A 17137-nucleotide genomic window follows, 5' to 3' on the forward strand; every position below is an offset into this window, starting at 1 on the left:
TCATCAGATGGAGAGGAAGATCAACCATATAATATAGCTTGTAGTTTCCAGTGTAGTCTAAATTTCTTCACCACCCATTTTGTCAAACCCCTGGGAGGTGACTTAACCATTCTCAGTGGGGATAAAGCCAAACTACAAATGGTTTACTGATGGTGGCATTTTTGTTTGTTTGTTTTAATTTTTTTTTTTTTTTTTTTGCTGCTTCTACTCTGTGTTCCATTTCACTCCTTTGTTTCTCAAGTACTACATAACCAATGTCATGTTAGATATGAACCCTCTCCAAATTTGGAGCTCCAGACCTTCAGGTTATGAGACTGACGTGCTGCTAACTGCACTAAGAGAGGAATCCCTTCTGACCTGATCATATGCAGAGTAAAATATCAAACTTTAGTCTCCAAGTGCAGCGGTCTTATCAATTTTTGGCACTTGAAGAACACGATCAATGCTACTTGAAAATCACTCCATACAAGCCAATGCTGCACTGGAAGGATTTCATACCCAGGAAGGGTGGAGTCCACATCTCTCCAGTATTCACCCAGCAGTCCCACTCTGGCCTGCAGGACCAGGGACAATTATACCTGTCTTTTGCTGCCCTTTTCCCTCCCCTCTTGTGTTCCAATAATCTGGCTGTTCCCTCAGAGATCTCAGTCACTCTTATACTTTCCATGATACCCTTTGTTCAAAAGAAACACAGGACATACCCAGTTCACAGACTGACTGATAGTCTTTAAATTTGTCCCTAGTCCATACTTTTCTGCCTTACCCCATACCTCCACTTGCATCTACACGACTGGAGACATTTTCCCTACAAAAAACAAAACTGAACTTATGATAAAAGTCTCCTTTTTTTCAGCTTTATGTGCTATTAATTATGCAAGAGATTTATGGAGATTATTTCATATAGACCAATTGAACTTCAGAAACAAAACTATGTATCATAATCTAGATTTTCCAGTATAATGGAGGTTCAGACACATTAAGTAATGATCCTAAGGTCTTAGAGACGCTAAGTGGCAAAGCCTAAATAGAGACACAGATTTTCAGATTTAAAACGTGACATCCTTCTCTGCTCCAGCTCACGATCTCTCTGCCTGTTCTTCTCCATAGTAGCCCACCTATCTATAGAGCAAATGTCTAATTCCCAACCTTCTCTCTGCTGGCCTTTTGGGCTTAGACTTCTAAGTCAACTTTGACTCATTCTCCTCCTTCAAACACCGCATCCATGACTTGACAAATACTGAACAATGTTCTCGTCCAACTGTTTTGAATCTATCACTTCCCTTCCATTCATTCAGTACATACTTTTTGGAGAGCTGCTGTGTGCCAGGCACTGTAGTAGTCTCGTTTGACTGAGAAGGCCCCAGACCTCAAGAAATGGAAGGATAAATATGAACAAGGGACCACCCACTTCCGTTTTCACTACTCCCTGGCATTTGCCGTGAAATATTTATTTCTAAAATATCAGTTTAATTTGTATCACTCTTCCGCACTTTGACTCTTGATTTCTTAGTTGTGATATGATCTGGTTTTGCTCTCAACCTGTGGCCCTTCTTTCTACCTACATTGTGATTTTGCTCTATAAGGTCAACCAGATCCCTGGGTGGGTGATGATGTTTAGTTCCTCAATGTGTTTGCTAATTTGTTATCTACTAGGACTGTCAATTAATAAGGAGTGTTGATGTCTGCAACTACAGTTGTGAATTTTTCTATTTTAATTTTCAGGTTTATCAACTTGTGTTTATAAGTTTTGAAGCTCTAAATTCCAAGTTCCAAGGTCCAACCAGCCTTGTGTGTGTTGTAGTTTCAAAGCCATTCCATTTTCAAAGCCATTACTGTACTATTTGGAGATGTCTAGAGTGTGTGCAACTGAGTGGAGAGTGTGGACGTGGGCAGTGGGCTGTCACTTACTTCAGTTCTCAAAGTCTGTGGTATGTTGTTAGGATCAGAGCCACTTCTTCACAATTCACAGGTGTATCCAGAAGTACACAAACAACTTTCTGTGTTTGCTTTTCACAGTGTCTTTTCCAATATTTCCTGGTTACCTGGGGCTTCCAGTTTCAATCCGCTGACAAGAAAGCTAGAGTGTTATTTACCCCACTCTGCCCTGTACTGCTCAGGATGTACCACATGTAAGGCCAACCTGTAGGGGAAAAAGAGCAATTGAGCGTGTTGCTGGAGATCACAGCTCCTCTGAAGAAACAGAAAACAAATTATAAATTGAGAGTAGAGCAACATACTGAATGCCAGTAAGAATCAGAGCAACCATATGTCTTCCTCACCTATAGGTGGTTATAAGTGACAGAAGTGTCCAAATTCCCTAATATTTTAGAGATCAAAGGTTTAAATGATATAGCCTGGAGAATGTGGGCATCGATCCCACCACCTCTCACATGCTAAGCGAGTGCTCTACCACCTGAGCTAATTCCCCACTTGCCTGTTACACACTTTCCCCTACTGCCTCCTTAGCCATTTTTGTTTCTTGCTTTCTCCTTCAGTTTTTCAGTGTACCAGTTTCCACTTTTTTATTCACTCTTCTGGGAGGCCCAAAATACAGGAAATGTCAAGTCTCTTAATACAAATCCAGCACTCTACTAAGGGCTCATCTTCTCAAAGATGACCCGGGGCAAGAACACGGTGGCTACCTATTCCTCTGCCAGGGAAAGGAGTAGAAAGTCGCCCTGGGAAAACTCTAGCTCCAACACTATTTCCCATTTCATATTTTCCCGGACAGAAGAGAACACATCCCACTCGGGAGGACTTATCCAGAAGGGCCTTGATAATGTAGCACAGGAATCTCCTAATAGTTATCTGCTTTTTTTAAAAAAAAAAAACAACAAAAATAGACATGAGTGGGACTATCACTAGTTCTTTTGATGTGCAGCATCCTGGAAGAAGGAAGTGGGGTGATTTTTCCAGGATGACAAGCAAGCACTGTCTGTTTCCGCTTGATTTTGAACCAAGGACCTCTCACGTATTAGGCAAGCGTGATAACTGCTATACTACGGAAACTCATGCCTTGAACTGTCTCTAGAGATACATGTTCCCTTCCTGGGAATGCATGTCATTTAGCAATTATATATCCATACCATATGAGAACGGCAAAAACGACAAAATATTGCAGACAAGAGCCATAGGAAATAAGAGGCAAGATCATATCAGACTGAAGGAACAAAAAATGGACATTGAGGGGTACAGATGAGAAGTGAACATGGGATGGAGTGAACATAGGATGTGAGAATTCCTGTTTTAAGAAATATACCTGTTCAGTTGGAGTGGTGTGTGCATATGTGTGTGTCTGTGTGTGTGTGTGTGTGTGTGTGCACATGGATGCCTATGTGTGTCTGTCTGTAAAACAGACGTGAGGGAAATAGTAAGTGAAAAGCCTGGATACATGGAGATACATTGGGGAGAATATTGTGGAGGCTTAAGAACCTTTGAAAAAGTTCCAGGTAAATGGTTTACATAATCAAAGTAAAATTTTAGGAAAGGGTTTTAGTTTTACATGCCAAGAGTTTGTAAATGAGTAAACTCGAAATGGAGAGAAAAGGAAAGAAATTATAAAGATATTAAAGGGTTGAGTTGTATCCTGTTAGCTCCTGAGGTTAGTAGTAGCATGAGTCTTTCTGCATCTCCAGCGCCCAGTACACTGCCCAGTACAGAATACATCTTCCATAAACATCATGGACTGGATAAAGGAATAGATGAATGAGAAGAAAGAGAAAGGTTCTGGAGAGATTGTTCAGGAAAGATCTAAGGCATTTGTCTAGAGACTGAATGTAGAGATTTGAGGGAGAAAAAGAAGTCCATGGCACTTAGAAATCTTGAACCAGGGTGGCAGACACAGAATAGATTTTTGAATTAATGTCTGATGAAAGGAAGAATAAATCCACTCATTTATAAGTATTTGTTATATGAATGAATGAGCAAATGAAGGAATAAACTGGAATGGAGAAAAACAGATGGTGAGACTATGAACCTCGTTAAAAGTAAAGCTCATATTTTTATTTTAGAAAAAAATCAGCCTCCTGTATCTGGTTTTATTCCTTACAGCCTTGTGTTTCAGTTCCTTTGAGCTTCAGTTTTATCTGTAAAATGGGAAGAACGATATTTAAGTTAGCTGCAAGGCTAAATCAAACAACTTGCATAAAATTAATCTCTTAGACAATTTCTAGCACATGGTGCTCAGAGTCTTTTTGTGTAGAATATTATTTGCCTTTCAGGAAACTGCTCTCAAGATGTGATAGAAAATTTAGTGAAAGTCTTTTGTCATCTGCTGACTGGCTCATTTAGTTTGTAGTAGCAGGCTTCTGAAACACAAAAAGAAAAGTGGAGGAATAGAAGATATTCATTGCAAACAAGATATGATTTTCCAGGCAAAATGGCTTGATCCAAGGATCTAAGTAGGGTCTTTGTGTCTGGATTCCTTGTTCATTCCTTTTTAATCTTTTTCAGGCTATACTCCAAGTCCCCAGTTGCTGTCATCCTTCTCTCACAGGCTCAGAGAGATAGCAAATGAAAAGAAAGAATCTCCCATGAACCACTATAGGGCTTTCTTCAGCCTACAGATGGCTCCTTTCATCCAGCCTTTAAGGAGAACCAGTGGCAGAATGTGATCTTCAGGGAGCAAGCTCTGGACAAACTAATCTTCAGAAATCCATTTCTGGAAACACGTAAATAAGAAATGAAACAGTGTATCGTCTCCTTTCGACTCCCTAAGAGAAAATCAAGGAGGCAAAGTTGGAATCCTACAACCCGGAATCAGATATGTCACCATTTTGTGGTCACTGGCACCACATAGAATAGAGTGTTTTCAAGGATAATTTATCCTGAACGAGCTACTGCTCTGTCTACAGTGTCACCGTTCTGGATGTGTCTACTGTCTCTTCTTTCTCTCTCCATCTTCCAGCCTCACAGAATGTTAAAGATTTCTGCTCTATCCAATGTAAGGATCCTCACAAACCCTTTAGTCAAATCCTCCAGCCCTCTGCATCCTGGTACTCTCCTGAAGAAGCAGAAGATAAGGGACCATTTTAGGGCTTCACTGTTAGAGAACAGAAAGAAACTGGAAATTAAGGACCCATGCAGAAGAAAATGGATAAAATAAAATGTATGCAAAAGGACCCCTGCTTTGAATTCTGTTCTACTTTTCACCCAACATTCAAATGACTATCAGCTGTGACTGGGTTATAAGAGAAGTCCTAAACATTTGTGATCCTTACACCTTTATTTCTTATTCCCTAATTATAAAATAGAAAATTCTGTTTGGGAAAAAATAAAAATTATACATTATTGATAAATTGCAATTCATCAGTAAAATTCAAACATTGGATAAAGCACAAAGAAAGAGAGGAATACATTAGCCGATGCAGTGATTAATATTTTGCAGGTATGATAGGATGGTTTATTTTTATTATTATCTTTTAATTGTAATTTAATTTAATTTTATTGATTTGCTGGAAAAGATTCGCTCTGGGCTCATATCTGTTGCCAATCTTCCTCTTTTTTTTTCCTCCTCAAAGCCCCCATACACACTTGTATATTTTAGTTGTAAGTTTTTCTAGTTCTTCTATGAGCTCTTACTACGTACGGCACGGCTACTGACAGACGAGTGATGTGATTCCAGGCCTGGGAGCTGAACCCAGGCAGCTAAAGCGGAGTGCACTGATCTTTAACTGGTAGGGCATCAGGGCTGGCTCCATATGATGGTTTATTGAAATATTAATTTATATTTCATCTGCCTATTCCCTATCCTTACCTATTACCTGAATTTCAAGTTAAAACCCATATTTTATGGCTTATCTCTATGCAGTAAGGATATAATGAGGTCAAAACAGTGATTTGAGCATAAAGAATCTCATATTCTAGAGGAGAGATAGAATATTTAAAAAGAGAACCTTCATAAGACACTTTCTGTATCACAGTGTTTGTGAGGAGGATGGAATAAGTTGATGCGGTAGATACTGAGTATATGGCTTTAGCCAGGGAGGTGGTCTCTGTAGCACAGTGACATTTGATTTGGGGAACAAGTGCCAAGAATTAGACATCTTACTAAATCTAGGTCAAGATTAGAAGAGATATTATTCAGGAGCTGGCAGCTGAAAAAGGGCCTCTGTAGACAGCTGGCAAACTAACCCACACAGAGCCCAGTTGCCAGATACCCACAGTAGAACCAAAATGTAAGAAACTTTTTTATCTCATTTCCAGACCATGCACCAGTGGCCTAAGCATACGTTGGGGTTGCTGAAGGACCACCCATTCACAGACTCTCCAAGAGCATCATCCGTAGGACTCTTTGCATCTGAAAGAGTTTTAGCTCAGGTTGAAGGAAAGGAAATTCTTTGTGAAGAGTGAAATGCAAGGACTGTTCCACAGCTCAGCATGGCAGAAGCATAACCCTCTGTTTCTTCCTTCCATGTTTTTGGGCTTTATCAGGTTCTGCTCACAAATGGGGATGAAATACATATTCAAAATTATCTGGTGGGATTTTTTCCCAATATTTAGTCAGATTTTATTGGCCTCTTCAAAGAGGAAAAATTCTATCTTGGGTTCTATGTGTGGAAATTATGCACCACATGGTTGTTGCATAATTTTGCAGGCACCTCTGAAGGTTTTGATCAGCATTGTCATTGCAGGCACTGTGAAAGTTGGGTCCCAGCAGATGGATAAAGAATATCCTGAAGGAAGAACTTCGCAAAGATCTTACTTTTATTCTTCTTTCTTGAGTTTTCTTGAAGAACTCCCCTTGTTTCACAATATTCTTTTTATGACAGTCTGGGTCTTTTTGATCTCCTTCTAGACTCCTGCTTCTCTGAGATGTCAGATTCACAAATTGTCTTGTACATCTTGTCTCTCTAGGTGTCTCCCACCAGCCTTCCTTGTTTATTCCCTGGTTCAATTACAAAGCAGTGGAGAGGGCTTGTTTTGCACCAAAGTCTCTCTGTTCGGAAAACAGGGTGGGTGGTCCACCCTCCCACTAGCCATTAACTGTGGATCTTGAGTGAAAATGCCCAGCACAGTCCCATAGAGATGATGCTTACTCTCTCCACAGCATTTTCCAGGTCTTCCTTCCTTATCCATAGCCCACAGACAGAGAGTATTGGTCAAAGAGAGAGCCTGAGCCGACTTGTGTGTAAAATAAAAAAGAACCAGAAATATACAATTGCCATTTTTTAAAGAGGTCCAATATTTCCTCTGCTGAGTTCAGGAGAGAAGCTCTGAGAATTGCAGGTGCCTCTCAAGAAGAAATGAAGGAGCAAAACTGGAGAATATAGATGTCTTTTCCACTAGTTCTGATCGCAAAGAAGGCATCCTAACATTTGACCTAATTCCTAAGCTCTAACCCTCTTTTTGACCTGTGGTCATTCTAGACATGTATCCTAACCAATTGTATGGGTCTAACCATGTGCCACAGGGTTACTTCACTGCTACGGAAGATAGCGTCTTCTGATCTGACTGAGAGCAGAGTATCTTAAACATGAACTCAGCAAAATTACAGTGAAAACCTACTGTTTCCGTCAGGGTGTGGGGAAAGGTAGACGGATATGATATCATCCTGGGAAAGATCTAGCTCTGAGACAGTATCACTATTTGAATTGCCAGGAGGCAAGTGAAAGTGCCAGCTGAGTAGGGTTCCAAGTTGGAATTTTGAGACTCTTCCACAGGTTGTGTATCTCACCATAAGAACAAGGTTGAGATTTTTACCTGACTTTGAAAATAGGGCACCTAGGATAACCAGGGTGGGCAGCTGTCCGGGCCTCACATCTGCACCATCATCCCCTCCCAGTGTGGCCCAGGTGCCTGGGTACAACTTGGTCTCTCCTCTAATTTTCCAGAGAAAGGAAGCATTGGCGTAGGAAGGCACTAGGATCTTTGGACGAGAATAAGGTAGGGTTAGGAGGAGGAAGAATTTTTAAGAGAACATTGGAAAGTGGAAATCAGGGCTTTTACTCAGCATTTAATTTTAAAGAAATTAAAGAATGGTCAGGAAAGATGAGCAACAAAAACACTGATGGTCTAGGGGTCAGAATCCCTTCTCAGTCTATCTGACAAAAAATTTGAGATTCTGAGTCAGAAATAATGAGAGAAGGCTTTTGCCCATCATGAAAGACACGATAACTCTCTTTTCTTTCTTCTTTCTTGAGGTCAATAGACAACAACTCTGGTGCATATGCCTTTCAAATCGTGGACATGAAACCAAGTTGTTTCTCTCTACAACGGACATTCTGGTCAGATTCACTGCTTAACCGTTTTGACCTCTTGAGCACTCCCCTGTGTGCTGAGACTCTGCTGTGTGCTCAGATTATGCTCTTCCGCAGGAGGGGTTCCTGCTTTCCCCAGAGAACTTTCAGTTTTTCAAGCTTGCTTAGGGTTCTCTTCTTACCCAGGTACTAAGTGAAAGCTTAGAGGGAAGCCTACTTTTTCCTAGAAGAGAACCCTGGTGGATTCTCACCTCAATCTGTAAATCCATTCTTCATGCTTCTAATAAGCATCTATGAGACAAACTGGGTGTGAGGGGCCAGCATTCCACATGGAAAAGACAGCCAGAGCAGTAGCTAACGCTTACTACTCTGTTCCCGCTACTCTGACTCTGCTCTAGGTGCTGAGAATCCACCTAGAGAGTCCCTCCATTCTCATTTTCCGCATGAAGATACATGTGAAGGATCTGTCAGGTATCACTGTTCATGCAACTAAGCCCACTTGCCTTATGTGCAGTTTCCTTGATGGGTAACCTCCAGTTTCCTCGATAGGAAAAATTTACTCTAGAGACAGTGTTAGAAATCCTCTGGGGCACAAGGATCTCAGCAAGCGAAAAGGAAAGACTATTAGGTATCTTCAAGGCAACAACTTTCCTGAGTCCTCCCCTGAAAGCTGAACATGCCACCTCCACAATCCAGATCCCCTTAACTGCCTAAGGATTACCCTACAGAAAACATTATCACCTACCTTATTATGCACTTTTTCTTATTTGCTTCTTATTTGTTTCTCTCACTCCTTTCAACTGGGATGTAACTGCATGAGGAAGGGAGTTTTTGCGTTTTCTTCATGCTTGAATTTCTGCACCCAGAACACTCCATTAATAAGATATATACACAAGGAATATTTGTTGGATGATTAAAGGAAACAATGATTTCACACTTCCTCCATCCCTTTACTGTGGCTGGGCAAGCTTCAGAGAACAAAGTTGGAAGAGAAATTTCTCCTGATTCTTCCAGCTGATGGAGAGGAAGAGTAAAAATATGATATAGCTTGTAGTTTCTGACAAACGTAAATTTCTTTTCCATTCATTTAATTCAAAGCATCGGGAAGCCCAACAAAACACAAACCAGATTTCACCATCCTCAGCAAATATTGCATTCAAATTTTTATCTGGCACATTTATTAATTTTACTTTTTGTTTCCTTTTTTAGTGCACTTCAGCTATCCTTTCTTTTTTCTGAGATAACACTATGCCAGGCCAATATGAAAACATGGAAGAAAAGAACTGCCCTCTCTGAGGCTTGAACTCAGGACCTTCAGATTATGAGACTGATGCGCTGCCTACTGCGCTAAGACGGCAACCAGTTACCTCTCTACCTTTTAGAAGAAAATGTGATATATTATTTTCCAAGTACCCACACTTTATCAATTCTCAGCTTTTAAACTAAACAATCAATACTACTTGAAAATAACTCCATATAAGCTGCGGATGCACATGAAAAATTTTATCCCCAAGTCCACGCCTTTTCTGTATCCACTCAAGGACAGGGCCATCTGGGCTGCGGGACTAGGGACAATAATGCTTGCCTTTTTGGCTCTTGTGTTCTAACGATGTATTTTTTCTCCTCACAACAAAGATTTCAGTCGATCTTACAGTTTCCGTAGTCTCTTTTGTTAAAAAGAAACATAGGAAGCGACCAGTTAATATGTATTAGTTCACTGACTGACCGCCTGAAGGAATGAATGAATGGGCGATTAAACAGTCCTCAAATTTGTCCACAGGCCATACTTCTGTCTTACTCTATATCTCTGTTTGCATTTACAGGACTGGAGACATTTTCCATACAAGACCACAAACTGGGGACCGCTGGTGGCATATGATTAAGTTCGCGGGCTCCAGTTGGGTGGCCCAGGGTAGCCCAGTTAGGATCACAGGCACCGACATCCATGCCGCTTATCAAGGCATGCTGTGCCAGGCGTCCCACATATAAAGTAGAGGAAGATGGGCACAGATGTTAGCTCAGGGCTAATCTTCCTCAAAATTAAAAAAATAAAAACAAAAACCCACAAACTGAACTCAATAAAAGTCTCCGTGGATTTTTTTAGCCTTATGTGCCATTAATTATACGAAGTGATTTGTGGAATTATTTCATATACTCCAACCTTTGAATTTTGGCAACAAAACTATATATCGTAAGCTACACTTTCCAGTATAATGGAGAGTCAGATATGTTAAGTGATTTTCCTAAGGTCCCAGAGCTGCTGGGTAGCAAAGCCTGGATTGAGAACCAGATTTTTGGATTCCAAAACACGAGCTCTTTTCCTGCTCTAGCTCATGATCTCTCTGCCTTTTCTTCTCCATAGTTGCCCACTCGGCTGTATAGCAGATATCTAATTTCCAACCTCTTCTGTGTCCATCTTTTGAGGTTTGACTTCCAAGCCAACCTTGAGTCGTTCTCCTCCTTCAAACACCACGTCTATTATTTGCCAAATACTGAACAATGTTCTTGTGCAACTCTTTGAATCTATCATTTCCTTTCCCTTCATTCGATACATAATCATTGGAGAGCTTCTCTGTGCCAGGCACTGCAGTAGGCTCAGGTGATTCAGAAGGAATCTGTTGGCCCCAGACCTCAAGAGATGGAAGGATAAATATGGACAAGGGACCATCCCCTCCAGATACACCACTTTCAGTCTCCCTGGCATTCACCCCTAAATACCTCTTTCTAAAATATCAGTTTCATCCTTGTCACTCTTCTGCACTTTAACCATTCTTGATTTCTTAGTTTTGATAGGACCTTCTTTTCTTGAAATCTTTGGCGCTTCTTTTTACCTACATTGCGATTTTGCTCCACAAGGTCAATTAGAGCCATGGATGGGTGGTGGTGTTTAGTTCTTCAGTGTGTTTTCCCAGTTGTTATCTGCTAGATCTATCAATTAATGAGAGAAGTGTTAACATATGCACCTGTAATTGTGCATTTTTCTATTTTTATTTTCAGATTTATCATCTTTTTAAAAAGAGTTTTGAGGCTCCACATCCAGAGACATACATATTTAGTATAGTTATTTCTTTGGTGAGCTGATACCTTATAATTAGGTACCATCTCTCTTTGTACGTAGAAATTTTATTTGCTTTGAAATCTACTTTTTCTGATGTTAATATGTCCACTTCAGCTTTTTTTCATTAAGGCTTGTGTGATGTATCTTTTCTCATTCGTTATTTTCAATTTTATGTAACTTTTAATCCCTCATATAACTATATTTGAAGTCAGTTTCTTATAGTCAGCCTATTTATTTTTAATATATTCTGACAATTTCTGATGGTTAATTGATGTGTTTAGATTATTTACATTTAATATTATTATTGATAAGTTTGCATATAGATTTACTATCTAATAATTTATTAATAGTTTGTTCCCTTTAGTTTTCATTCCTCATTTTTCTCTTCCTATGTTTTTTTGCTTATTTAAAATTGTTAGGAGGTTGTCTGGTGATTACTATATACGTACTCAACCTTTCACAGCATACTTAGAATCAATAAATTACCATTCATGTTTAATATAGAAACCTCATCACCATTTAGTCCCTGTATGTTATGTGTACAGTACTTCTAGATACAATGAAATTCCATCAGACAATGTCACAATTTTCACTTTCAAGCATCAAACATACTTTACAGAGAGAAGACCAGTAGTCCATCGTATTCCCAGATATTGCCTATTTCTCCTATTGTTCCTTTGTTCATGGTATTCTAAATTTCCTTCTGGTATCATTTTTCTTCTCGCAATAATAGACTCTTTTCTAGCACTTCTACTAGCAATGTATTCTCTCAGTTTACCTTTAAATGAGAATGTATTTCTTTCACTCTTGTCTGAAGCATATTGTACTATACTTAGCATTCTGCGTTACCAGGTGTTTCTTTCAGCATTTAATAAATGTTGTAATTTCTTTATGGCTCCCGGGGATTCCGATGAGAAATTCACAATCATTCAGATTGTAGCTTCCCTTTCATTTTCCTTTGACTGTTTTCAAGAATGATTTTTTCTTTTGCTTCCAGCAATTGAATTGTGATATGCCTGAGTGTGGATTTATTTGACTTTATCCTGCTTAAAGATTGCTGAACTTCTTGAATCTGGTTTACAACTTTGCCAAATTTGAAAAGTTTTCAGCCATTAATAATTCAAATGTTTGCTTTTTTTCTTTTTCAAGGGTCTCTTTCTCCTCTTTGGGTCTCCAACGATGTGAATATAAGATGTTTGTTATTTTCCTATTTGTCTCTGAGGCTCTGTCCATCTTTTAAAATACACTTTCCCTCTATCATTTAGATTGGGTAGTTAGTATTGTTCTATCTTCACATTTACTAACTTTTGCTCAGTCATCTCTTTCTGCTATTGAGGCAATTCTGTGGTGTTTATAATTTGGGTTAATACATTTTTCAGTCCTGAAGCTTCAATTTGGATTTGTAGCTTTCCATTATTTGCTAAGACTTTCTCACATTCCATTCATATAAAGAGTTCATGCCCCTAATTCTTGGAGCATTTAATGATTGCAGTTTTAAAGTATTTGTCAGATGATGACAACATCTGTGTCATCTCACTATTGGTATCTGTTGATTCTCTTTTCCAAGTGAATTAAGGTTTTCTCGGTATTTCACATGCTGAATAATTTTGGATAATACCCTGGCTGTCTTTGATTTATGTTATAAGACTTTGTGTCATTCAAATCCTATGGAGAATATTGCCATTTTTGTTTTTGCAGACACTTGACTGCCTTGTGTCAAGTTTCAAATACTGACCAGCCTTCCTTCTATGCTTTCAAAGTCCCTTGCATTTTCAAAGCCTTTACAATATTTTTTGGGATCTCTAGAGTGTGTGCAATCCAGCGGTGAGTGTGGACTTGGGCAGTGGGCTAACACTTACTTCACTTTCCAAAGTCTATGGTATGTTGTTTAGTGTCAGAGCCACTTCTTCACAATTCGCAGGTCTTTGCAGGAGTTCACAAACAACCTTATATATTTGCTTTCCACCGTGTCTTTTCCAATATATTCTTGTTATCTGGGTCTCAGAGTTTCAGCCCTTGAAACTGACAAGACAGCTGGGGCTTTATTTATCCGACTCTGTCCTGCACTTCTCAGGACTGTGTCACATTTCTGCCGAACTTCAGGAGAAAGAGAGAGAAAAAGAGCAATGAAGTATGTTTCCTGGAATCACATCTTCTCTGAAGAAACAGAAAACAAGTTATAAATTGAGGGTAGAGCTCCATACTGAAGGCCAGTAAGTGCCAGAGCAACCCTAATTGCCCATAGGTCATAAACGAGAGAAGCGTCCAATTTCCTACTGCGTTCAAACTATCTAATATTTTGTCGTTTCTTTCAATAGTTTGGAAGATTGGAAGTTGTCACCTGGAGATCCGAGATGAAGAAAAATAACGGAGAGTGGAGAATGTGGGCATCGATCCCACCACCTCTCACATGCTAAGCGAGCGCTCTACCACCTGAGCTAATTCCGCAGGACCCGATAACACTAATCTACCCTCCTCTGTTTCAGTACACTAGTCTCCACTTCTTCACTCTTTTTGGCTGCCTAAAGTACAGGCAATGTCAAGGCCATTAACGGGAGACCGGGACTGTACTACTGGAGCACCTTCTCAAAGATGACTTGGGGTAAAAGCGGCTACCTATTTCTCTGCGAGGGAAAGGGGGAGAAAGCCACCGTAGGAAAACTAGCGCCTCCGCCATTTCCCATTTCAAATCTTCTGGGACAGAAGAGAACACAGCCCAGTTGGGAGGACTCATCCAGAACGGGCTCTCTAAAGTAGTACAGCTATCTCCGAATGATTACGTGTTTTTAAAGACGAAAACCGAAAAGCAACGACACAACTGGGATTATCACTTGTTCTTTTTACGTGGGGCCTCCTGGAAGAAAGCGGCGGGCGATTTCTCTTGAATTTCAGGAGGCCTAAGAAAACACTCCGAGTTTCTGCTCAGTTTCAAACCTGGCACCTCTCGGGAGTTAGAGGAATATGATGACCTCTATCTACACTACTGAAACGCACGCTATGGCTCACCTCTGGAGATGAAGTCTCCATTCTTGCTAAGGCGTGTCCTTTAGCGATTCCATATCAACACCATATGAGAACAGCAAAAAATACAAAATATTACAGACAAGAACCATAGGAAATAAGAGGCGAGATCGTATCAGTCTGAAGGAATAAAAAGTGGACTTTGAGGGGTGCAGATGAAAACTGTCCATGGGACGGAAAGAACATAGGATATAGGAATCCTGTGTTAAGAAATATACCTGTTCAGTTGGGGTGGGTGGAGGTGTGTGTGTGTGTGTGTGCACGTGCATACATGTGTGTGTGTGCGTGTAAAATAGACACAGAGGAAAATAGTAATTGAAAAGCCTGGACACGTGGAGATATGTTGGGGAGAATATTGTGGAGGATTAGAAACCTTTGAAAAAATTTCAGCAAATGGCTTACATAATCAAAATAAAATTTTAGGAAAGAGTTTTGATTTTGAATGCCAAAGAGTTTGGACATGAGTAAACTAGAACTGGAGAGAAAGGAAAAGAAGTTATAAAGATATCAAAGGATTGATGTTTATCCTGTTAGCTCCTGAGATCAGCAGTAGCATGAGTCTTTCTGCATTTCCAGCGCCCAGTACACTGCCTGGCACAGGATACATCTTCCATAAACATCACAGGATGGATAAAGGAACAGGTGAATGAGAAGAGAGAGAAAGATTCTGGACAGGTTGTGCAAGAAGGATATACAGCATACATCAAGACATTGAGTGTAGAGATTTGAGGAGAAAAAGGAGTGCAAGGCACTTAGAAGTCTTAAACCTGGGTCACAGACACAGAAGAGATTTTTGAATTAATATCTGATGTAGAGAAGAATAAATTCACTCACTTATAAGTATTTTTTATATGAATGAATGAGTGAATAAAGGAACAAAGTGGCATGGAGAAAAACAGATGGTGAGGCTATGAACTCAGTTAAAGGAAAAGCTCATATTTTTAATTTGGAAAAAATTGACCTTTGCATATCTGGTTTTGCTCTTTACAGCCTATGACCTGAGAAAAATGTTTCAGTTCCTCTGAGCTTCAGTTTCATCAGTAAAATGGGAAAGATGATATTTAGGTTAGCTGCGAGCTCTGGACAAGCTAATCTTCAGAAATCCATTTCTGGGGGTCCTTTTGTTAACATATAAATAAGCAATGAAGTGGCACATCATCTCCTTTCCACTCCCTAAGAGAAAATCAAGGAGGCAAAGTTGGAATCCTACAACCCAGAATCAGATATGTCACCATTTTGTCACTGGTCCCACAAAGAATAACCTGTTTTCCAGAATACTTCATCCTTGTCATCACAGGCAGTGTGATGATTGGGTTCCAGCAAGGGGATGAAGAATCTCCTTAAGGAAGAACCTCACCAAGATCTTACTTTTATTCTTCTTGCATGAGTTTTCTCTATGAATTCCCCTGGTTTTACAATCTTCTTTCTTCTGACAATCTGGGTCTTTATGATCTCCTTCTATACTCCTGCATCTCTGAGATGTCAGACCCACAAATTTTCTTGTACATCTTATCTCTTTTTGTGTCCCTCACCAGCCGTCCATGTTTATTTCCAGGTAAACGACCCCAGAAATCTCAATTACAAAGTAGTGGAGAGGCCCTTTTTAAATCACCAGGATCTCTCTGTTCAGAAAACAGGGGTGGGTGGTCCATCCTCCCTCTAGCCAAAAACTGTGAATCCTGAGATGAAAATGCCCAGCACAGCCTGTACAGATGACGCTTACTTTCACCACAGCATTTTTCAGGCCTTCTTTCTTTGTCTATAGCCCATTGACAGGGAGTATTGGTCAAAGAGTGAGCCTGAGCTGACTTGTGGTTGAAATAAGAAAAGAACAAGAAGTACATATATTGCCATTTTTTGAGAGGTCCATTATTTCCTGAAGTTGAGTTCAGGAGAGGAACTCTGATGATTGTAGGTGTCTCTTGAGAAGAAATGAAGGAGCAAACTCTAGAAAACACGTGTCTATTCTGCTAGCTCCAAGTGCAAAGAAGGGGTTCTAACATTTGACCTAATTCCCAAGCACTAACAGTCTTTTCGACCTGTGGTCATTCTAGGCATGTGTCTTAACCAACTGTTTGGGTCTAACCATGTCCCACAGGGTTAATTCACTGCTACTGAAGAGGATCCGACTGAGGACTGAGCATCTCAACCATGAAATCAGCAAAAGCACAGTGAAAAACTCCTGTTTCTGTCAGGGTGTAGGGTAAGGGAGACCTATCGTATGTCACTAAGGGAAGGCTCTAGCTCTGAAGCAGTTTCACTATCTTGAATTGCCAGAAGGCAAGTGAAGGTCCCAGCTGAATGCGTTTCCCAATTGAAATTTTGCAACTCTTCCACAGGTCGTGTATCTCAGCCTAAAAAAAAAGTAGAGATGTTTACCTTTATAGGTAAAAACTACTCTATTCATCCAACTAAGCCCACCTGCCTTATGTGCAAAAAACTCTCAAAACCCCCAGTTGCCTTCATAGGTAACAAGTGTTAGAAAACCTTAGGGCACAAGGATCTCAGCAAGAGAGAAGGAAGGAGAGACCAGTACGTATCTTCAAGGTGACGACTTTCTTGAGTCTTCCTCTGAAAGCTGAATGTGCTACTTCCACACTCCAGACTCGCTTTACTGCCAAATGATTACCCCACAGAAAACGTTATCACCTAGCTTATTATGCATTTTTCTTATTTGCTTCTTGTCTGTTTCTCACACTCCTTTCTTCTGGGATGTAGCTCCATAAGGAAGGGAATTTTTCCATTTTCATCACTCTTGAATTACTGCACCCTGAACAGGCCATTCATGAGATATGTACTCACGAAATATCTGTCAGATGATCAGAAGAGTCAATGATTTTACACTTCTTTCACCCTTTAA

The 17137-nt window shown here is 40.0% G+C and overlaps 2 non-coding genes across 2 annotated transcripts; both read right to left on the reverse strand.

Moving 5' to 3' along the window:
- Positions 1–2355: 2355 nt before the first annotated feature.
- On the reverse strand, positions 2356–2428 carry TRNAA-AGC (transfer RNA alanine (anticodon AGC)). Its single transcript has one exon. It is a non-coding gene; the product is annotated as a tRNA-Ala (tRNA).
- Positions 2429–9482: 7054 nt separating this feature from the next.
- On the reverse strand, positions 9483–9555 carry TRNAM-CAU (transfer RNA methionine (anticodon CAU)). The gene has a single exon. It is a non-coding gene; the product is annotated as a tRNA-Met (tRNA).
- Between the last annotated feature and the right edge of the window lie 7582 nt (positions 9556–17137).

Source organism: Equus asinus, chromosome 8, assembly GCF_041296235.1.
Source record: "Equus asinus isolate D_3611 breed Donkey chromosome 8, EquAss-T2T_v2, whole genome shotgun sequence".
In the NCBI taxonomy this organism is placed as follows: Eukaryota; Metazoa; Chordata; class Mammalia; order Perissodactyla; family Equidae; genus Equus; species Equus asinus.